General features: G+C 43.8%; 57 non-coding genes across 57 annotated transcripts; all 57 read right to left on the bottom strand.

The window, feature by feature from the left end:
* Nucleotides 1-91: 91 nt before the first annotated feature.
* On the bottom strand, nucleotides 92-171 carry TRNAL-UAA (transfer RNA leucine (anticodon UAA)). The gene has a single exon. It is a non-coding gene; the product is annotated as a tRNA-Leu (tRNA).
* Nucleotides 172-385: 214 nt separating this feature from the next.
* TRNAL-UAA (transfer RNA leucine (anticodon UAA)) lies at nucleotides 386-468 on the bottom strand. Its single transcript has one exon. It is a non-coding gene; the product is annotated as a tRNA-Leu (tRNA).
* Nucleotides 469-569: 101 nt separating this feature from the next.
* TRNAL-UAA (transfer RNA leucine (anticodon UAA)) lies at nucleotides 570-652 on the bottom strand. Its single transcript has one exon. It is a non-coding gene; the product is annotated as a tRNA-Leu (tRNA).
* Nucleotides 653-866: 214 nt separating this feature from the next.
* On the bottom strand, nucleotides 867-949 carry TRNAL-UAA (transfer RNA leucine (anticodon UAA)). The gene has a single exon. It is a non-coding gene; the product is annotated as a tRNA-Leu (tRNA).
* A 353-nt stretch (nucleotides 950-1,302) lies between these two features.
* TRNAL-UAA (transfer RNA leucine (anticodon UAA)) lies at nucleotides 1,303-1,385 on the bottom strand. Its single transcript has one exon. It is a non-coding gene; the product is annotated as a tRNA-Leu (tRNA).
* Nucleotides 1,386-1,738: 353 nt separating this feature from the next.
* TRNAL-UAA (transfer RNA leucine (anticodon UAA)) lies at nucleotides 1,739-1,821 on the bottom strand. Its single transcript has one exon. It is a non-coding gene; the product is annotated as a tRNA-Leu (tRNA).
* Nucleotides 1,822-1,922: 101 nt separating this feature from the next.
* On the bottom strand, nucleotides 1,923-2,005 carry TRNAL-UAA (transfer RNA leucine (anticodon UAA)). Its single transcript has one exon. It is a non-coding gene; the product is annotated as a tRNA-Leu (tRNA).
* Nucleotides 2,006-2,259: 254 nt separating this feature from the next.
* Nucleotides 2,260-2,342, bottom strand: TRNAL-UAA (transfer RNA leucine (anticodon UAA)). The gene has a single exon. It is a non-coding gene; the product is annotated as a tRNA-Leu (tRNA).
* A 214-nt stretch (nucleotides 2,343-2,556) lies between these two features.
* Nucleotides 2,557-2,639, bottom strand: TRNAL-UAA (transfer RNA leucine (anticodon UAA)). Its single transcript has one exon. It is a non-coding gene; the product is annotated as a tRNA-Leu (tRNA).
* Nucleotides 2,640-2,740: 101 nt separating this feature from the next.
* TRNAL-UAA (transfer RNA leucine (anticodon UAA)) lies at nucleotides 2,741-2,823 on the bottom strand. The gene has a single exon. It is a non-coding gene; the product is annotated as a tRNA-Leu (tRNA).
* A 214-nt stretch (nucleotides 2,824-3,037) lies between these two features.
* TRNAL-UAA (transfer RNA leucine (anticodon UAA)) lies at nucleotides 3,038-3,120 on the bottom strand. Its single transcript has one exon. It is a non-coding gene; the product is annotated as a tRNA-Leu (tRNA).
* A 101-nt stretch (nucleotides 3,121-3,221) lies between these two features.
* On the bottom strand, nucleotides 3,222-3,304 carry TRNAL-UAA (transfer RNA leucine (anticodon UAA)). The gene has a single exon. It is a non-coding gene; the product is annotated as a tRNA-Leu (tRNA).
* A 214-nt stretch (nucleotides 3,305-3,518) lies between these two features.
* TRNAL-UAA (transfer RNA leucine (anticodon UAA)) lies at nucleotides 3,519-3,601 on the bottom strand. Its single transcript has one exon. It is a non-coding gene; the product is annotated as a tRNA-Leu (tRNA).
* A 214-nt stretch (nucleotides 3,602-3,815) lies between these two features.
* TRNAL-UAA (transfer RNA leucine (anticodon UAA)) lies at nucleotides 3,816-3,898 on the bottom strand. The gene has a single exon. It is a non-coding gene; the product is annotated as a tRNA-Leu (tRNA).
* A 101-nt stretch (nucleotides 3,899-3,999) lies between these two features.
* TRNAL-UAA (transfer RNA leucine (anticodon UAA)) lies at nucleotides 4,000-4,082 on the bottom strand. Its single transcript has one exon. It is a non-coding gene; the product is annotated as a tRNA-Leu (tRNA).
* Nucleotides 4,083-4,296: 214 nt separating this feature from the next.
* TRNAL-UAA (transfer RNA leucine (anticodon UAA)) lies at nucleotides 4,297-4,379 on the bottom strand. Its single transcript has one exon. It is a non-coding gene; the product is annotated as a tRNA-Leu (tRNA).
* Nucleotides 4,380-4,593: 214 nt separating this feature from the next.
* Nucleotides 4,594-4,676, bottom strand: TRNAL-UAA (transfer RNA leucine (anticodon UAA)). The gene has a single exon. It is a non-coding gene; the product is annotated as a tRNA-Leu (tRNA).
* Nucleotides 4,677-4,890: 214 nt separating this feature from the next.
* On the bottom strand, nucleotides 4,891-4,973 carry TRNAL-UAA (transfer RNA leucine (anticodon UAA)). Its single transcript has one exon. It is a non-coding gene; the product is annotated as a tRNA-Leu (tRNA).
* A 101-nt stretch (nucleotides 4,974-5,074) lies between these two features.
* Nucleotides 5,075-5,157, bottom strand: TRNAL-UAA (transfer RNA leucine (anticodon UAA)). Its single transcript has one exon. It is a non-coding gene; the product is annotated as a tRNA-Leu (tRNA).
* A 101-nt stretch (nucleotides 5,158-5,258) lies between these two features.
* On the bottom strand, nucleotides 5,259-5,341 carry TRNAL-UAA (transfer RNA leucine (anticodon UAA)). Its single transcript has one exon. It is a non-coding gene; the product is annotated as a tRNA-Leu (tRNA).
* Nucleotides 5,342-5,554: 213 nt separating this feature from the next.
* TRNAL-UAA (transfer RNA leucine (anticodon UAA)) lies at nucleotides 5,555-5,637 on the bottom strand. The gene has a single exon. It is a non-coding gene; the product is annotated as a tRNA-Leu (tRNA).
* A 214-nt stretch (nucleotides 5,638-5,851) lies between these two features.
* On the bottom strand, nucleotides 5,852-5,934 carry TRNAL-UAA (transfer RNA leucine (anticodon UAA)). The gene has a single exon. It is a non-coding gene; the product is annotated as a tRNA-Leu (tRNA).
* Nucleotides 5,935-6,035: 101 nt separating this feature from the next.
* TRNAL-UAA (transfer RNA leucine (anticodon UAA)) lies at nucleotides 6,036-6,118 on the bottom strand. The gene has a single exon. It is a non-coding gene; the product is annotated as a tRNA-Leu (tRNA).
* A 205-nt stretch (nucleotides 6,119-6,323) lies between these two features.
* Nucleotides 6,324-6,406, bottom strand: TRNAL-UAA (transfer RNA leucine (anticodon UAA)). The gene has a single exon. It is a non-coding gene; the product is annotated as a tRNA-Leu (tRNA).
* Nucleotides 6,407-6,620: 214 nt separating this feature from the next.
* On the bottom strand, nucleotides 6,621-6,703 carry TRNAL-UAA (transfer RNA leucine (anticodon UAA)). Its single transcript has one exon. It is a non-coding gene; the product is annotated as a tRNA-Leu (tRNA).
* Nucleotides 6,704-6,804: 101 nt separating this feature from the next.
* Nucleotides 6,805-6,887, bottom strand: TRNAL-UAA (transfer RNA leucine (anticodon UAA)). The gene has a single exon. It is a non-coding gene; the product is annotated as a tRNA-Leu (tRNA).
* Nucleotides 6,888-7,101: 214 nt separating this feature from the next.
* TRNAL-UAA (transfer RNA leucine (anticodon UAA)) lies at nucleotides 7,102-7,184 on the bottom strand. Its single transcript has one exon. It is a non-coding gene; the product is annotated as a tRNA-Leu (tRNA).
* Nucleotides 7,185-7,398: 214 nt separating this feature from the next.
* Nucleotides 7,399-7,481, bottom strand: TRNAL-UAA (transfer RNA leucine (anticodon UAA)). Its single transcript has one exon. It is a non-coding gene; the product is annotated as a tRNA-Leu (tRNA).
* Nucleotides 7,482-7,695: 214 nt separating this feature from the next.
* TRNAL-UAA (transfer RNA leucine (anticodon UAA)) lies at nucleotides 7,696-7,778 on the bottom strand. The gene has a single exon. It is a non-coding gene; the product is annotated as a tRNA-Leu (tRNA).
* Nucleotides 7,779-7,879: 101 nt separating this feature from the next.
* TRNAL-UAA (transfer RNA leucine (anticodon UAA)) lies at nucleotides 7,880-7,962 on the bottom strand. Its single transcript has one exon. It is a non-coding gene; the product is annotated as a tRNA-Leu (tRNA).
* Nucleotides 7,963-8,176: 214 nt separating this feature from the next.
* Nucleotides 8,177-8,259, bottom strand: TRNAL-UAA (transfer RNA leucine (anticodon UAA)). Its single transcript has one exon. It is a non-coding gene; the product is annotated as a tRNA-Leu (tRNA).
* A 101-nt stretch (nucleotides 8,260-8,360) lies between these two features.
* Nucleotides 8,361-8,443, bottom strand: TRNAL-UAA (transfer RNA leucine (anticodon UAA)). Its single transcript has one exon. It is a non-coding gene; the product is annotated as a tRNA-Leu (tRNA).
* Nucleotides 8,444-8,656: 213 nt separating this feature from the next.
* Nucleotides 8,657-8,739, bottom strand: TRNAL-UAA (transfer RNA leucine (anticodon UAA)). Its single transcript has one exon. It is a non-coding gene; the product is annotated as a tRNA-Leu (tRNA).
* Nucleotides 8,740-8,953: 214 nt separating this feature from the next.
* On the bottom strand, nucleotides 8,954-9,036 carry TRNAL-UAA (transfer RNA leucine (anticodon UAA)). Its single transcript has one exon. It is a non-coding gene; the product is annotated as a tRNA-Leu (tRNA).
* Nucleotides 9,037-9,250: 214 nt separating this feature from the next.
* On the bottom strand, nucleotides 9,251-9,333 carry TRNAL-UAA (transfer RNA leucine (anticodon UAA)). The gene has a single exon. It is a non-coding gene; the product is annotated as a tRNA-Leu (tRNA).
* Nucleotides 9,334-9,547: 214 nt separating this feature from the next.
* On the bottom strand, nucleotides 9,548-9,630 carry TRNAL-UAA (transfer RNA leucine (anticodon UAA)). Its single transcript has one exon. It is a non-coding gene; the product is annotated as a tRNA-Leu (tRNA).
* Nucleotides 9,631-9,843: 213 nt separating this feature from the next.
* Nucleotides 9,844-9,926, bottom strand: TRNAL-UAA (transfer RNA leucine (anticodon UAA)). The gene has a single exon. It is a non-coding gene; the product is annotated as a tRNA-Leu (tRNA).
* A 101-nt stretch (nucleotides 9,927-10,027) lies between these two features.
* TRNAL-UAA (transfer RNA leucine (anticodon UAA)) lies at nucleotides 10,028-10,110 on the bottom strand. The gene has a single exon. It is a non-coding gene; the product is annotated as a tRNA-Leu (tRNA).
* A 213-nt stretch (nucleotides 10,111-10,323) lies between these two features.
* Nucleotides 10,324-10,406, bottom strand: TRNAL-UAA (transfer RNA leucine (anticodon UAA)). The gene has a single exon. It is a non-coding gene; the product is annotated as a tRNA-Leu (tRNA).
* A 214-nt stretch (nucleotides 10,407-10,620) lies between these two features.
* On the bottom strand, nucleotides 10,621-10,703 carry TRNAL-UAA (transfer RNA leucine (anticodon UAA)). Its single transcript has one exon. It is a non-coding gene; the product is annotated as a tRNA-Leu (tRNA).
* Nucleotides 10,704-10,804: 101 nt separating this feature from the next.
* TRNAL-UAA (transfer RNA leucine (anticodon UAA)) lies at nucleotides 10,805-10,887 on the bottom strand. Its single transcript has one exon. It is a non-coding gene; the product is annotated as a tRNA-Leu (tRNA).
* Nucleotides 10,888-11,100: 213 nt separating this feature from the next.
* Nucleotides 11,101-11,183, bottom strand: TRNAL-UAA (transfer RNA leucine (anticodon UAA)). Its single transcript has one exon. It is a non-coding gene; the product is annotated as a tRNA-Leu (tRNA).
* A 214-nt stretch (nucleotides 11,184-11,397) lies between these two features.
* On the bottom strand, nucleotides 11,398-11,480 carry TRNAL-UAA (transfer RNA leucine (anticodon UAA)). Its single transcript has one exon. It is a non-coding gene; the product is annotated as a tRNA-Leu (tRNA).
* A 214-nt stretch (nucleotides 11,481-11,694) lies between these two features.
* On the bottom strand, nucleotides 11,695-11,777 carry TRNAL-UAA (transfer RNA leucine (anticodon UAA)). Its single transcript has one exon. It is a non-coding gene; the product is annotated as a tRNA-Leu (tRNA).
* A 214-nt stretch (nucleotides 11,778-11,991) lies between these two features.
* On the bottom strand, nucleotides 11,992-12,074 carry TRNAL-UAA (transfer RNA leucine (anticodon UAA)). The gene has a single exon. It is a non-coding gene; the product is annotated as a tRNA-Leu (tRNA).
* Nucleotides 12,075-12,288: 214 nt separating this feature from the next.
* Nucleotides 12,289-12,371, bottom strand: TRNAL-UAA (transfer RNA leucine (anticodon UAA)). Its single transcript has one exon. It is a non-coding gene; the product is annotated as a tRNA-Leu (tRNA).
* Nucleotides 12,372-12,584: 213 nt separating this feature from the next.
* Nucleotides 12,585-12,667, bottom strand: TRNAL-UAA (transfer RNA leucine (anticodon UAA)). Its single transcript has one exon. It is a non-coding gene; the product is annotated as a tRNA-Leu (tRNA).
* A 101-nt stretch (nucleotides 12,668-12,768) lies between these two features.
* Nucleotides 12,769-12,851, bottom strand: TRNAL-UAA (transfer RNA leucine (anticodon UAA)). The gene has a single exon. It is a non-coding gene; the product is annotated as a tRNA-Leu (tRNA).
* Nucleotides 12,852-13,064: 213 nt separating this feature from the next.
* Nucleotides 13,065-13,147, bottom strand: TRNAL-UAA (transfer RNA leucine (anticodon UAA)). The gene has a single exon. It is a non-coding gene; the product is annotated as a tRNA-Leu (tRNA).
* A 214-nt stretch (nucleotides 13,148-13,361) lies between these two features.
* Nucleotides 13,362-13,444, bottom strand: TRNAL-UAA (transfer RNA leucine (anticodon UAA)). Its single transcript has one exon. It is a non-coding gene; the product is annotated as a tRNA-Leu (tRNA).
* A 101-nt stretch (nucleotides 13,445-13,545) lies between these two features.
* Nucleotides 13,546-13,628, bottom strand: TRNAL-UAA (transfer RNA leucine (anticodon UAA)). Its single transcript has one exon. It is a non-coding gene; the product is annotated as a tRNA-Leu (tRNA).
* Nucleotides 13,629-13,841: 213 nt separating this feature from the next.
* On the bottom strand, nucleotides 13,842-13,924 carry TRNAL-UAA (transfer RNA leucine (anticodon UAA)). Its single transcript has one exon. It is a non-coding gene; the product is annotated as a tRNA-Leu (tRNA).
* A 214-nt stretch (nucleotides 13,925-14,138) lies between these two features.
* TRNAL-UAA (transfer RNA leucine (anticodon UAA)) lies at nucleotides 14,139-14,221 on the bottom strand. The gene has a single exon. It is a non-coding gene; the product is annotated as a tRNA-Leu (tRNA).
* A 101-nt stretch (nucleotides 14,222-14,322) lies between these two features.
* On the bottom strand, nucleotides 14,323-14,405 carry TRNAL-UAA (transfer RNA leucine (anticodon UAA)). Its single transcript has one exon. It is a non-coding gene; the product is annotated as a tRNA-Leu (tRNA).
* Nucleotides 14,406-14,610: 205 nt separating this feature from the next.
* Nucleotides 14,611-14,693, bottom strand: TRNAL-UAA (transfer RNA leucine (anticodon UAA)). Its single transcript has one exon. It is a non-coding gene; the product is annotated as a tRNA-Leu (tRNA).
* Nucleotides 14,694-14,907: 214 nt separating this feature from the next.
* On the bottom strand, nucleotides 14,908-14,990 carry TRNAL-UAA (transfer RNA leucine (anticodon UAA)). The gene has a single exon. It is a non-coding gene; the product is annotated as a tRNA-Leu (tRNA).
* A 100-nt stretch (nucleotides 14,991-15,090) lies between these two features.
* Nucleotides 15,091-15,173, bottom strand: TRNAL-UAA (transfer RNA leucine (anticodon UAA)). Its single transcript has one exon. It is a non-coding gene; the product is annotated as a tRNA-Leu (tRNA).
* Nucleotides 15,174-15,674: the final 501 nt, after the last annotated feature.

Here is a 15,674-nt window from a genome sequence, read left to right as displayed (position 1 = left end):
CTGTTTTGATTTCCTTCAAATTTCCCTCTTGAGCTACTTCAATGGCCTCTACTAAAGTACCATTGCACTCCTCAAAAGAGGAAGCAGCTACTACCAGGAGTGGGGTAACCCACGCGGACATTTGTCCATTGGATCTTAAGTCCAACGCCTTAACCACTCGGCCATCCTGGTGATGTGCTGAATGGCTTCTCAATTACCACATTATGCTGTTCAACTTTCACTTCTCTTAACAACAAGCGCTTTACGTGCAACAATTTAAGCACCTCTCCTTTGAATTCTGGTAGCTGTGTCATTCTGTTTTGATTTCCTTCAAATTTCCCTCTTGAACTACTTCAATGGCTTCTACTAAAGTAACATTTCACTCCTCAAAGGATAAAGCAGTTACTACCAGGAGTGGGGTTCGAGCCCACGCGGACATTTGTCCATTGGATGTTAAGTCCAACGCCTTAACCACTCGGCCATCCTGGTGAAGTGCTGTAAAAATTTCCCTCTTGAACTACTTCAATGGCTACTACTTCAATGGCCTCTACTTAAGTAACAATGCACTCCTCAAAAGAGGAAGCAGCTACTACCAGGAGTGGGGCTCAAAACCACGCGGACATTTGTCCATTGGATCTTAAGTCCAACGCCTTAACCACTCGGCCATCCTGGTGATGTGCTGCAGGTCTTCTCAATTACCACATTATGCTGTTCAACTTTCACTTCTCTTAACAAGAAGCACTCTACGTGCAACAATTTAAGCACCTCTCCTTTGAATTCTGGTAGCTGTGTCTTTCTGTTTTGATTTCCTTCAAATTTCCCTCTTGAACTACTTCAATGGCTTCTACTAAAGTAACATTTCACTCCTCAAAGAATAAAGCAGTTACTACCAGGAGTGGGGTTCGAACCCACGCGGACATTTGTCCATTGGATCTTAAGTCCAACGCCTTAACCACTCGGCCATCCAGGTGACGTGCTGTAAAATTTTTCCTCTTGAACTACTTCAATGGCTACTACTTCAATGGCCTCTACTTAAGTAACAATGCACTCCTCAAAAGAGGAAGCAGCTACTACCAGGAGTGGGGTTCGAACCCACGCGGACATTTGTCCATTGGATCTTAAGTCCAACGCCTTAACCATTATGCTGTTCAACTTTCACTTCTCTTAACAACAAGCACTCTACGTGCAACAATTTAAGCACCTCTCCTTTGAATTCTGGTAGCTGTGTCTTTCTGTTTTGATTTCCTTCAAATTTCCCTCTTGAACTACTTCAATGGCTTCTACTAAAGTAACATTTCACTCCTCAAAGAATAAAGCAGTTACTACCAGGAGTGGGGTTTGAACCCACGCGGACATTTGTCCATTGGATCTTAAGTCCAACGCCTTAACCACTCGGCCATCCAGGTGATGTGCTGTAAAAATTTCCCTCTTGAACTACTTCAATGGCTACTACTTCAATGGCCTCTACTTAAGTAACAATGCACTCCTCAAAAGAGGAAGCAGCTACTACCAGGAGTGGGGTTCGAACCCACGCGGACATTTGTCCATTGGATCTTAAGTCCAACGCCTTAACCATTATGCTGTTCAACTTTCACTTATCTTAACAACAAGCACTCTACGTGCAACAATTTAAGCACCTCTCCTTTGAATTCTGGTAGCTGTGTCTTTCTGTTTTGATTTCCTTCAAATTTCCCTCTTGAACTACTTCAATGGCTTCTACTAAAGTAACATTTCACTCCTCAAAGAATAAAGCAGTTACTACCAGGAGTGGGGTTCGAACCCACGCGGACATTTGTCCATTGGATCTTAAGTCCAACGCCTTAACCACTCGGCCATCCAGGTGAAGTGCTGTAAAAATTTCCCTCTTGAACTACTTCAATGGCTACTACTTCAATGGCCTCTACTTAAGTAACAATGCACTCCTCAAAAGAGGAAGCAGCTACTACCAGGAGTGGGGTTCGAACCCACGCGGACATTTGTCCATTGGATCTTAAGCCCAACGCCTTAACCACTCGGCCATCCTGGTGACGTGCTGAATGGCTTCTCAATTACCACATTATGCTGTTCAACTTTCACTTCTCTTAAAAACAAGCACTTTACGTGCAACAATTTAAGCACCTAACAACAAACACTTTACGTGCAACAATTTAAGCACCTACTCTCCTTTGAAATCTGGTAGCTGTGTCTTTCTGTTTTGATTTCCTTCAAATTTCCCTCTTGAGCTACTTCAATGGCTTCTACTAAAGTAACATTGCACTCCTCAAAAGGGGAAGCAGCTACTACCAGGAGTGGGGTTCGAACCCACGTGGACATTTGTCCATTGGATCTTAAGCCCAACGCCTTAACCACTCGGCCATCCTGGTGATGTGCTGAATGGCTTCTCAATTACCACATTATGCTGTTCAACTTTCACTTCTCTTAACAACAAGCACTCTACGTGCAACAATTTAAGCACCTCTCCTTTGAATTCTGGTAGCTGTGTCTTTCTGTTTTGATTTCCTTCAAATTTCCCTCTTGAGCTACTTCAATGGCTTCTACTAAAGTAACATTTCACTCCTCAAAGGATAAAGCAGTTACTACCAGGAGTGGGGTTCGAACCCACGCGGACATTTGTCCATTGGATCTTAAGTCCAACGTCTTAACCACTCGGCCATCCAGGTAACGTGCTGTAAAAATTTCCCTCTTGAACTACTTCAATGGCTACTACTTCAATGGCCTCTACTTAAGTAACAATGCACTCCTCAAAAGAGGAAGCAGCTACTACCAGGAGTGGGGTTCGAACCCACGCGGACATTTGTCCATTGGATCTTAAGCCCAACGCCTTAACCACTCGGCCATCCTTGTGACGTGCTGAATGGCTTCTCAATTACCACATTATGCTGTTCAACTTTCACTTCTCTTAAAAACAAGCACTTTACGTGCAACAATTTAAGCACCTCTCCTTTGAATTCTGGTAGCTGTGTCTTTCTGTTTTGATTTCCTTCAAATTTCCCTCTTGAGCTACTTCAATGGCCTCTGCTTAAGTAACATTGCACTCCTCAAAAGAGGAAGCAGCTACTACCAGGAGTGGGGTTCAAACCCACGCGGACATTTGTCCATTGGATCTTAAGTCCAACGCCTTAACCACTCGGCCATCCTGGTAACATGCTGTAAAAATTTCCCTCTTGAACTACTTCAATGGCTACTACTTCAATGGCCTCTACTTAAGTAACAATGCACTCCTCAAAAGTGGAAGCAGCTACTACCAGGAGTGGGGTTCAAACCCACGCGGACATTTGTCCATTAGATCTTAAGTCCAACGCCTTAACCACTCGGCCATCCGGGTGACGTGCTGTAGGTTTTCTCAATTACCATGTTATGCTGTTCAACTTTCACTTCTCTTAACAACAAGCACTTTACGTGCAACAATTTAAGCACCTCTCCTTTGAATTCTGGTAGCTGTGTCTTTCTGTTTTGATTTCCTTCAAATTTCCCTCTTGAACTACTTCAATGGCCTCTACTTAAGTAACATTGCACTCTTCAAAAGAGGAAGCAGCTACTACCAGGAGTGGGGCTCAAACCCACACGGACATTTGTCCATTGGATCTTAACTCCAACGCCTTAACCACTCGGCCATCCTGGTGATGTGATGAATGGCTTCTCAATTACCACATTATGCTGTTCAACTTTCACTTCTCTTAACAACAAGCACTCTACGTGCAACAATTTAAGCACCTCTCCTTTGAATTCTGGTAGCTGTGTCTTTCTGTTTTGATTTCCTTCAAATTTCCCTCTTGAACTACTTCAATGGCTTCTACTAAAGTAACATTTCACTCCTCAAAGGAAAAAGCAGTTACTACCAGGAGCGGGGTTCGAGCCCACGCGGACATTTGTCCATTGGATGTTAAGTCCTACGCCTTAACCACTCGGCCATCCTGGTGACGTGCTGTAAAAATTTCCCTCTTGAACTACTTCAATGGCTACTACTTCAATGGCCTCTACTTAAGTAACAATGCACTCCTCAAAAGAGGAAGCAGCTACTACCAGGAGTGGGGCTCAAAACCACGCGGACATTTGTCCATTGGATCTTAAGACCAACGCCTTAACCACTCGGCCATCCTGGCGATGTGCTGTAGGTCTTCTCAATTACCACATTATGCTGTTCAACTTTCACTTCTCTTAACAACAAGCACTTTACGTGCAACAATTTAAGCACCTCTCCTTTGAATTCTGGTAGCTGTGTCTTTCTGTTTTGATTTCCTTCAAATTTCCCTCTTGAGCTACTTCAATGGCTTCTACTAAAGTAACATTGCTCTCCTCAAAAGGGGAAGCAGATACTACCAGGAGTGGGGCTCAAGCCCACGCGGACGTTTGTCCATTGGATCTTAAGCCCAACGCCTTAACCACTCGGCCATCCTGGTGATGTGCTGAATGGCTTCTCAATTACCACATTATGCTGTTCAACTTTCACTTCTCTTAACAACAAACACTTTACGTGCAACAATTTAAGCACCTCTCCTTTGAAATCTAGTAGCTGTGTCTCTCTGTTTTGATTTCCTTCAAATTTCCCTCTTGAGCTACTTCAATGGCTTCTACTAAACTAACATTGCACTCCTCAAAAGGGGAAGCAGCTACTACCAGGAGTGGGGTTCGAACCCACGTGGACATTTGTCCATTGGATCTTAAGCCCAACGCCTTAACCACTCGGCCATCCTGGTGTTGTGCTGAATGGCTTCTCAATTACCACATTATGCTGTTGAACTTTCACTTCTCTTAACAACAAGCACTCTACTTGCAACAATTTAAGCACCTCTCCTTTGAATTCTGGTAGCTGTGTCTTTCTGTTTTGATTTCCTTCAAATTTCCCTCTTGAACTACTTCAATGGCTTCTACTAAAGTAACATTTCACTCCTCAAAGAATAAAGCAGTTACTACCAGGAGTGGGGTTTGAACCCACGTGGACATTTATCCATTGGATCTTAAGTCCAACGCCTTAACCACTCGGCCATCCAGGTGACGTGCTGTAAAAATTTCCCTCTTGAACTACTTCAATGGCTACTACTTCAATGGCCTCTACTTAAGTAACAATGCACTCCTCAAAAGAGGAAGCAGCTACTACCAGGAGTGGGGTTCGAACCCACGCGGACATTTGTCAATTGGATCTTAAGTCCAACGCCTTAACCACTCGGCCATCCTGGTAACATGCTGTAAAATTTTCCCTCTTGAACCTCTTCAATGGCTACTACTTCAATGGCCTCTACTTAAGTAACAATGCACTCCTCAAAAGAGGAAGCGGCTACTACCAGGAGTGGGGTTCGAACCCACGCGGTCATTTGCCCATTGGATCTTAAGTCCAACGCCTTAACCACTCGGCCATCCTGGTGACGTGCTGAATGGCTTCTCAATTACCACATTATGCTGTTCAACTTTCACTTCTCTTAACAAAAGCACTTTACGTGCAACAATTTAAGCACCTCTCCTTTGAATTCTGGTAGCTGTGTCTTTCTGTTTTGATTTCCTTCAAATTTCCCTCTTGAGCTACTTCAATGGCTTCTACTAAAGTAACATTGCACTCCTCAAAAGGGGAAGCAGCTACTACCAGGAGTCGGGTTCGAACCTACGTGGACATTTGTCCATTGGATCTTAAGCCCAACGCCTTAACCACTCGGCCATCCTGGTGATGTGCTGAATGGCTTCTCAATTACCACATTATGCTGTTCAACTTTCACTTCTCTTAACAACAAGCACTCTACGTGCAACAATTTAAGCACCTCTCCTTTGAATTCTGGTAGCTGTGTCTTTCTGTTTTGATTTCCTTCAAATTTCCCTCTTGAACTACTTCAATGGCTTCTACTAAAGTAACATTTCACTCCTCAAAGGATAAAGCAGTTACTACCAGGAGTGGGGTCCGAACCCACGCGGACATTTGTCCATTGGATCTTAAGTCCAACGCCTTAACCACTCGACCATCCAGGTGACGTGCTGTAAAAATTTCCCTCTTGAACTACTTCAATGGCTACTACTTCAATGGCCTCTACTTAAGTAACAATGCACTCCTCAAAAAAGGAAACAGCTACTACCAGGAGTGGGGTTCGAACCCACGCAGACATTTGTCCATTGGATCTTAAGCCCAACGCCTTAACCACTCGGCCATCCTGGTGACGTGCTGAATGGCTTCTCAATTACCACATTATGCTGTTCAACTTTCACTTCTCTTAACACTAAGCACTTTACGTGCAACAATTTAAGAACCTCTCCTTTGAATTCTGGTAGCTGTGTCTTTCTGTTTTGATTTCCTTCAAATTTCCCTCTTGAGCTACTTCAATGGCTTCTACATTACACTCCTCAAAGGATAAAGCAGTTACTACCAGGAGTGGGGTTTGAACCCACGTGGACATTTGTCCATTGGATCTTAAGTCCAACGCCTTAACCACTCGGCCATCCTGGTGACGTGCTGAATGGCTTCTCAATTACCACATTATGCTGTTCAACTTTCACTTCTCTTAAAAACAAGCACTTTACGTGCAACAATTTAAGCACCTCTCCTTTGAATTCTGGTAGCTGTGTTTTTCTGTTTTGATTTCCTTCAAATTTCCCTCTTGAGCTACTTCAATGGCCTCTGCTTAAGTAACATTGCACTCCTCAAAAGAGGAAGCAGCTACTACCAGGAGTGGGGTTCAAACCCACGCGGACATTTGTCCATTGGATCTTAAGTCCAACGCCTTAACCACTCGGCCATCCTGGTAACATGCTGTAAAAATTTCCCTCTTGAACTACTTCAATGGCTACTACTTCAATGGCCTCTACTTAAGTAACAATGCACTCCTCAAAAGAGGAAGCAGCTACTACCAGGAGTGGGGTTCGAACCCACGCGGACATTTGCCGATTGGATCTTAAGTCCAACGCCTTAACCACTCGGCCATCCTGGTGACGTGCTGAATGGCTTCTCAATTACCACATTATGCTGTTCAACTTTCACTTCTCTTAAAAACAAGCACTTTACGTGCAACAATTTAAGCACCTCTCCTTTGAAATCTGGTAGCTGTGTCTTTCTGTTTTGATTTCCTTCAAATTTCCCTCTTGAGCTACTTCAATGGCTTCTACTAAAGTAACATTGCACTCCTCAAAAGGGGAAGCAGCTACTACCAGGAGTGGGGTTCGAACCCACGTGGACATTTGTCCATTGGATCTTAAGCCCAACGCCTTAACCACTCGGCCATCCTGGTGATGTGCTGAATGGCTTCTCAATTACCACATTATGCTGTTCAACTTTCACTTCTCTTAACAACAAGCAGTCTACGTGCAACAATTTAAGCACCTCTCCTTTGAATTCTGGTAGCTGTGTCTTTCTGTTTTGATTTCCTTCAAATTTCCCTCTTGAACTACTTCAATGGCTTCTACTAAAGTAACATTCCACTCCTCAAAGGATAAAGCAGTTACTACCAGGAGTGGGGCTCGAACCCACGTGGACATTTGTCCATTGGATCTTAAGCCCAACGCCTTAACCACTCGGCCATCCTGGTGATGTGCTCAATGGCTTCTCAATTACCACATTATGCTGTTCAACTTTCACTTCTCTTAACAACAAGCACTCTACGTGCAACAATTTAAGCACCTCTCCTTTGAATTCTGGTAGCTGTGTCTTTCTGTTTTGATTTCCTTCAAATTTCCCTCTTGAACTACTTCAATGGCTTCTACTAAAGTAACATTTCACTCCTCAAAGGATAAAGCAGTTACTACCAGGAGTGGGGTTTGAACCCACGCGGACATTTGTCCATTGGATCTTAAGTCCAACGCCTTAACCACTCGGCCATCCAGGTGACGTGCTGTAAAAATTTCCCTCTTGAACTACTTCAATGGCTACTACTTCAATGGCCTCTACTTAAGTAACAATGCACTCCTCAAAAGCGGAAGCAGCTACTACCAGGAGTGGGGTTTGAACCCACGCGGACATTTGTCCATTGGATCTTAAGCCCAACGCCTTAACCACTCGGCCATCCTGGTGACGTGCTGAATGGCTTCTCAATTACCACATTATGCTGTTCAACTTTCACTTCTCTTAAAAACAAGCACTTTACGTGCAACAATTTAAGCACCTCTCCTTTGAATTCTGGTAGCTGTGTCTTTCTGTTTTGATTTCCTTCAAATTTCCCTCTTGAGCTACTTCAATGGCCTCTGCTTAAGTAACATTGCACTCCTCAAAAGAGGAAGCAGCTACTACCAGGAGTGGGGTTCAAACCCACGCGGACATTTGTCCATTGGATCTTAAGTCCAACGCCTTAACCACTCGGCCATCCTGGTAACATGCTGTAAAAATTTCCCTCTTGAACTACTTCAATGGCTACTACTTCAATGGCCTCTACTTAAGTAACAATGCACTCCTCAAAAGTGGAAGCAGCTACCACCAGGAGTGGGGTTCGAACCCACGCGGACATTTGCCCATTGGATCTTAAGTCCAGCGCCTTAACCACTCGGCCATCCTGGTGACGTGCTGAATGGCTTCTCAATTACCATATTATGCTGTTCAACTTTCACTTCTCTTAACAAAAGCACTTTACGTGCAACAATTTAAGCACCTCTCCTTTGAATTCTGGTAGCTGTGTCTTTCTGTTTTGATTTCCTTCAAATTTCCCTCTTGAACTACTTCAATGGCCTCTACTAAAGTAACATTGCACTCCTCAAAAGAGGAAGCAGCTACTACCAGGAGTGGGGTTCAAACCCACGCGGACATTTGTCCATTGGATCTTAAGTCCAACGCCTTAACCACTCGGCCATCCGGGTGACGTGCTGTAGGCTTTCTCAATTACCATGTTATGCTGTTCAACTTTCACTTCTCTTAACAACAAGCACTTTACGTGCAACAATTTAAGCACCTCTCCTTTGAATTCTGGTAGCTGTGTCTTTCTGTTTTGATTTCCTTCAAATTTCCCTCTTGAACTACTTCAATGGCCTCTACTTAAGTAACATTGCACTCTTCAAAAGAGGAAGCAGCTACTACCAGGAGTGGGGCTCAAACCCACACGGACATTTGTCCATTGGATCTTAACTCCAACGCCTTAACCACTCGGCCATCCTGGTGATGTGCTGAATGGCTTCTCAATTACCACATTATGCTGTTCAACTTTCACTTCTCTTAACAACAAGCGCTTTACGTGCAACAATTTAAGCACCTCTCCTTTGAATTCTGGTAGCTGTGTCTTTCTGTTTTGATTTCCTTCAAATTTCCCTCTTGAGCTACTTCAATGGCTTCTACTAAAGTAACATTGCACTCCTCAAAAGGGGAAGCAGCTACTACCAGGAGTGGGGTTCGAACCCAAGTGGACATGTGTCCATTGGATCTTAAGCCCAACGCCTTAACCACTCGGCCATCCTGGTGATGTGCTGAATGGCTTCTCAATTACCACATTATGCTGTTGAACTTTCACTTCTCTTAACAACAAGCACTCTACTTGCAACAATTTAAGCACCTCTCCTTTGAATTCTGGTAGCTGTGTCTTTCTGTTTTGATTTCCTTCAAATTTCCCTCTTGAACTACTTCAATGGCTTCTACTAAAGTAACATTGCACTCCTCAAAAGAGGAAGCAGCTACTACCAGGAGTGGGGTTCGAACCCACGCGGACATTTGTCCATTGGATCTTAAGTCCAACGCCTTAACCACTCGGCCATCCTGGTGACGTGCTGAATGGCTTCTCAATTACCACATTATGCTGTTCAACTTTCACTTCTCTTAACAAAAGCACTTTACGTGCAACAATTTAAGCACCTCTCCTTTGAATTCTGTTAGCTGTGTCTTTCTGTTTTGATTTCCTTCAAATTTCCCTCTTGAGCTACTTCAATGGCCTCTGCTTAAGTAACATTGCACTCCTCAAAAGAGGAAGCAGCTACTACCAGGAGTGGGGTTCGAACCCACGCGGACATTTGTCCATTGGATCTTAAGTCCAACGCCTTAACCACTCGGCCATCCTGGTAACATGCTGTAAAAATTTTCCTCTTGAACTACTTCAATGGCTACTACTTCAATGGTATCTACTTAAGTAACAATGCACTCCTCAAAAGAGGAAGCAGCTACTACCAGGAGTGGGGCTCAAACCCACGTGGACATTTGTCCATTGGATCTTAAGTCCAACGCCTTAACCACTCGGCCATCCTGGTGACGTGCTGAATGGCTTCTCAATTACCACATTATGCTGTTCAACTTTCACTTCTCTTAACAAAAGCACTTTACGTGCAACAATTTAAGGACCTCTCCTTTGACTTCTGGTAGCTGTGTCTTTCTGTTTTGATTTCCTTCAAATTTCCCTCTTGAGCTACTTCAATGGCTTCTACTAAAGTAACATTACACTCCTCGAAGGATAAAGCAGTTACTACCAGGAGTGGGGTTCGAACCCACGTGGACATTTGTCCATTGGATCTTAAGTCCAACGCCTTAACCACTCGGCCATCCTGGTGACATGCTGAAGGACTTCTCAATTTCCACATTATGCTGTTCAACTTTCACTTCTCTTAACAACAAGCACTTTACATGCAACAATTTAAGCACCTCTCCTTTGAATTCTGGTAGCTGTGTCTTTCTGTTTTGATTTCCTTCAAATTTCCCTCTTGAGCTACGTCAATGGCCTCTGCTTAAGTAACATTGCACTCCTCAAAAGAGGAAGCAGCTACTACCAGGAGTGGGGTTCAAACCCACGCGGACATTTGTCAATTGGATCTTAAGTCCAACGCCTTAACCACTCGGCCATCCTGGTAACATGCTGTAAAATTTTCCCTCTTGAACCTCTTCAATGGCTACTACTTCAATGGCCTCTACTTAAGTAACAATGCACTCCTCAAAAGAGGAAGCAGCTACTACCAGGAGTGGGGTTCGAACCCACGCGGACATTTGCCCATTGGATCTTAAGTCCAACGCCTTAACCACTCGGCCATCCTGGTGACGTGCTGAATGGCTTCTCAATTACCACATTATGCTGTTCAACTTTCACTTCTCTTAACAAAAGCACTTTACGTGCAACAATTTAAGCACCTCTCCTTTGAATTCTGGTAGCTGTGTCTTTCTGTTTTGATTTCCTTCAAATTTCCCTCTTGAGCTACTTCAATGGCTTCTACTAAAGTAACATTGCACTCCTCAAAAGGGGAAGCAGCTACTACCAGGAGTCGGGTTCGAACCTACGTGGACATTTGTCCATTGGATCTTAAGCCCAACGCCTTAACCACTCGGCCATCCTGGTGATGTGCTGAATGGCTTCTCAATTACCACATTATGCTGTTCAACTTTCACTTCTCTTAACAACAAGCACTCTACGTGCAACAATTTAAGCACCTCTCCTTTGAATTCTGGTAGCTGTGTCTTTCTGTTTTGATTTCCTTCAAATTTCCCTCTTGAACTACTTCAATGGCCTCTACTAAAGTAACATTGCACTCCTCAAAAGAGGAAGCAGCTACTACCAGGAGTGGGGTTCAAACCCACGCGGACATTTGTCCATTGGATCTTAAGTCCAACGCCTTAACCACTCGGCCATCCGGGTGACGTGCTGCAGGCTTTCTCAATTACCATGTTATGCTGTTCAACTTTCACTTCTCTTAACAACAAGCACTTTACGTGCAACAATTTAAGCACCTCTCCTTTGAATTCTGGTAGCTGTGTCTTTCTGTTTTGATTTCCTTCAAATTTCCCTCTTGAACTACTTCAATGGCCTCTACTTAAGTAACATTGCACTCTTCAAAAGAGGAAGCAGCTACTACCAGGAGTGGGGCTCAAACCCACACGGACATTTGTCCATTGGATCTTAACTCCAACGCCTTAACCACTCGGCCATCCTGGTGATGTGCTGAATGGCTTCTCAATTACCACATTATGCTGTTCAACTTTCACTTCTCTTAACAACAAGCGCTTTACGTGCAACAATTTAAGCACCTCTCCTTTGAATTCTGGTAGCTGTGTCTTTCTGTTTTGATTTCCTTCAAATTTCCCTCTTGAGCTACTTCAATGGCTTCTACTAAAGTAACATTGCACTCCTCAAAAGGGGAAGCAGCTACTACCAGGAGTGGGGTTCGAACCCAAGTGGACATGTGTCCATTGGATCTTAAGCCCAACGCCTTAACCACTCGGCCATCCTGGTGATGTGCTGAATGGCTTCTCAATTACCACATTATGCTGTTGAACTTTCACTTCTCTTAACAACAAGCACTCTACTTGCAACAATTTAAGCACCTCTCCTTTGAATTCTGGTAGCTGTGTCTTTCTGTTTTGATTTCCTTCAAATTTCCCTCTTGAACTACTTCAATGGCTTCTACTAAAGTAACATTGCACTCCTCAAAAGAGGAAGCAGCTACTACCAGGAGTGGGGTTCGAACCCACGCGGACATTTGCCCATTGGATCTTAAGTCCAACGCCTTAACCACTCGGCCATCCTGGTGACGTGCTGAATGGCTTCTCAATTACCACATTATGCTGTTCAACTTTCACTTCTCTTAACAAAAGCACTTTACGTGCAACAATTTAAGCACCTCTCCTTTGAATTCTGTTAGCTGTGTCTTTCTGTTTTGATTTCCTTCAAATTTCCCTCTTGAGCTACTTCAATGGCCTCTGCTTAAGTAACATTGCACTCCTCAAAAGAGGAAGCAGCTACTACCAGGAGTGGGGTTCGAACCCACGCGGACATTTGTCCATTGGATCTTAAGTCCAACGCCTTAACCACTCGGCCATCCTGGTAACATGCTGTAAAAATTTTCCTCTTGAACTACTTCAATGGCTACTACTTCAATGGTATCTACTTAAGTAACAATGCACTCCTCAAAAGAGGAAGCAGCTACTACCAGGAGTGGGGCTCAAACCCACGTGGACATTTGTCCATTGGATCTTAAGTCCAACGCCTTAACCACTCGGCCATCCTGGTGACGTGCTGAATGGCTTCTCAATTACCACATTATGCTGTTCAACTTTCACTTCTCTTAACAAAAGCACTTTACGTGCAACAATTTAAGGACCTCTCCTTTGACTTCTGGTAGCTGTGTCTTTCTGTTTTGATTTCCTTCAAATTTCCCTCTTGAGCTACTTCAATGGCTTCTACTAAAGTAACATTACACTCCTCGAAGGATAAAGCAGTTACTACCAGGAGTGGGGTTCGAACCCACGTGGACATTTGTCCATTGGATCTTAAGTCCAACGCCTTAACCACTCGGCCATCCTGGTGACATGCTGAAGGACTTCTCAATTTCCACATTATGCTGTTCAACTTTCACTTCTCTTAACAACAAGCACTTTACATGCAACAATTTAAGCACCTCTCCTTTGAATTCTGGTAGCTGTGTCTTTCTGTTTTGATTTCCTTCAAATTTCCCTCTTGAGCTACGTCAATGGCCTCTGCTTAAGTAACATTGCACTCCTCAAAAGAGGAAGCAGCTACTACCAGGAGTGGGGTTCAAACCCACGCGGACATTTGTCAATTGGATCTTAAGTCCAACGCCTTAACCACTCGGCCATCCTGGTAACATGCTGTAAAATTTTCCCTCTTGAACCTCTTCAATGGCTACTACTTCAATGGCCTCTACTTAAGTAACAATGCACTCCTCAAAAGAGGAAGCAGCTACTACCAGGAGTGGGGTTCGAACCCACGCGGACATTTGCCCATTGGATCTTAAGTCCAACGCCTTAACCACTCGGCCATCCTGGTGACGTGCTGCATGGCTTCTCAATTACCACATTATGCTGTTCAACTTTCACTTCTCTTAACAAAAGCACTTTACGTGCAACAATTTAAGCACCTCTCCTTTGAATTCTGGTAGCTGTGTCTTTCTGTTTTGATTTCCTTCAAATTTCCCTCTTGAGCTACTTCAATGGCTTCTACTAAAGTAACATTGCACTCCTCAAAAGGGGAAGCAGCTACTACCAGGAGTCGGGTTCGAACCTACGTGGACATTTGTCCATTGGATCTTAAGCCCAACGCCTTAACCACTCGGCCATCCTGGTGATGTGCTGAATGGCTTCTCAATTACCACATTATGCTGTTCAACTTTCACTTCTCTTAACAACAAGCACTCTACGTGCAACAATTTAAGCACCTCTCCTTTGAATTCTGGTAGCTGTGTCTTTCTGTTTTGATTTCCTTCAAATTTCCCTCTTGAACTACTTTAATGGCTTCTACTAAAGTAACATTTCACTCCTCAAAGGATAAAGCAGTTACTACCAGGAGTGGGGTCCGAACCCACGCGGACATTTGTCCATTGGATCTTAAGTCCAACGCCTTAACCACTCGACCGTCCAGGTGACGTGCTGTAAAAATTTCCCTCTTGAACTACTTCAATGGCTACTACTTCAATGGCCTCTACTTAAGTAACAATGCACTCCTCAAAAAAGGAAGCAGCTACTACCAGGAGTGGGGTTCGAACCCACGCAGACATTTGTCCATTGGATCTTAAGCCCAACGCCTTAACCACTCGGCCATCCTGGCGACGTGCTGAATGGCTTCTCAATTACCACATTATGCTGTTCAACTTTCACTTCTCTTAACACTAAGCACTTTACGTGCAACAATTTAAGAACCTCTCCTTTGAATTCTGGTAGCTGTGTCTTTCTGTTTTGATTTCCTTCAAATTTCCCTCTTGAGCTACTTCAATGGCTTCTACATTACACTCCTCAAAGGATAAAGCAGTTACTACCAGGAGTGGGGTTTGAACCCACGTGGACATTTGTCCATTGGATCTTAAGTCCAACGCCTTAACCACTCGGCCATCCTGGTGACGTGCTGAATGGCTTCTCAATTACCACATTATGCTGTTCAACTTTCACTTCTCTTAAAAACAAGCACTTTACGTGCAACAATTTAAGCACCTCTCCTTTGAATTCTGGTAGCTGTGTCTTTCTGTTTTGATTTCCTTCAAATTTCCCTCTTGAGCTACTTCAATGGCCTCTGCTTAAGTAACATTGCACTCCTCAAAAGAGGAAGCAGCTACTACCAGGAGTGGGGTTCAAACCCACGCGGACATTTGTCCATTGGATCTTAAGTCCAACGCCTTAACCACTCGGCCATCCTGGTAAAAACTGTAAAAATTTCCCTCTTGAACTACTTCAATGGCTACTACTTCAATGGCCTCTACTTAAGTAACATTGCACTCTTCAAAAGAGGAAGCAGCTACTACCAGGAGTGGGGCTCAAACCCACGCGGACATTTGTCCATTGGATCTTAAGTCCAACGCCTTAACCACTCGGCCATCCTGGTGATGTGCTGTAGGTCTTCTCAATTACCACATTATGCTGTTCAACTTTCACTTCTCTTAACAACAAGCACTTTACGTGCAACAATTTAAGAAACTCTCCTTTGAATTCTGGTAGCTGTGTCTTTCTGTTTTGATTTCCTTCAAATTTCCCTCTTGAGCTACTTCAATGGCCTCTACTAAAGTACCATTGCACTCCTCAAAAGAGGAAGCAGCTACTACCAGGAGTGGGGTAACTCACGCGGACATTTGTCCATTGGATCTTAAGTCCAACGCCTTAACCACTCGGCCATCCTGGTGATGTGCTGAATGGCTTCTCAATTACCACATTATGCTGTTCAACTTTCACTTCTCTTAACAACAAGCGCTTTACGTGCAACAATTTAAGCACCTCTCCTTTGAATTCTGGTAGCTGTGTCATTCTGTTTTGATTTCCTTCAAATTTCCCTCTTGAACTACTTCAATGGCTTCTACTAAAGTAACATTTCACTCCTCAAAGGATAAAG

Source organism: Spea bombifrons, chromosome 2 (genome assembly GCF_027358695.1).
Source record: "Spea bombifrons isolate aSpeBom1 chromosome 2, aSpeBom1.2.pri, whole genome shotgun sequence".
In the NCBI taxonomy this organism is placed as follows: Eukaryota; Metazoa; Chordata; class Amphibia; order Anura; family Pelobatidae; genus Spea; species Spea bombifrons.
This window is presented reverse-complemented; position numbering and strand designations above follow the sequence as displayed.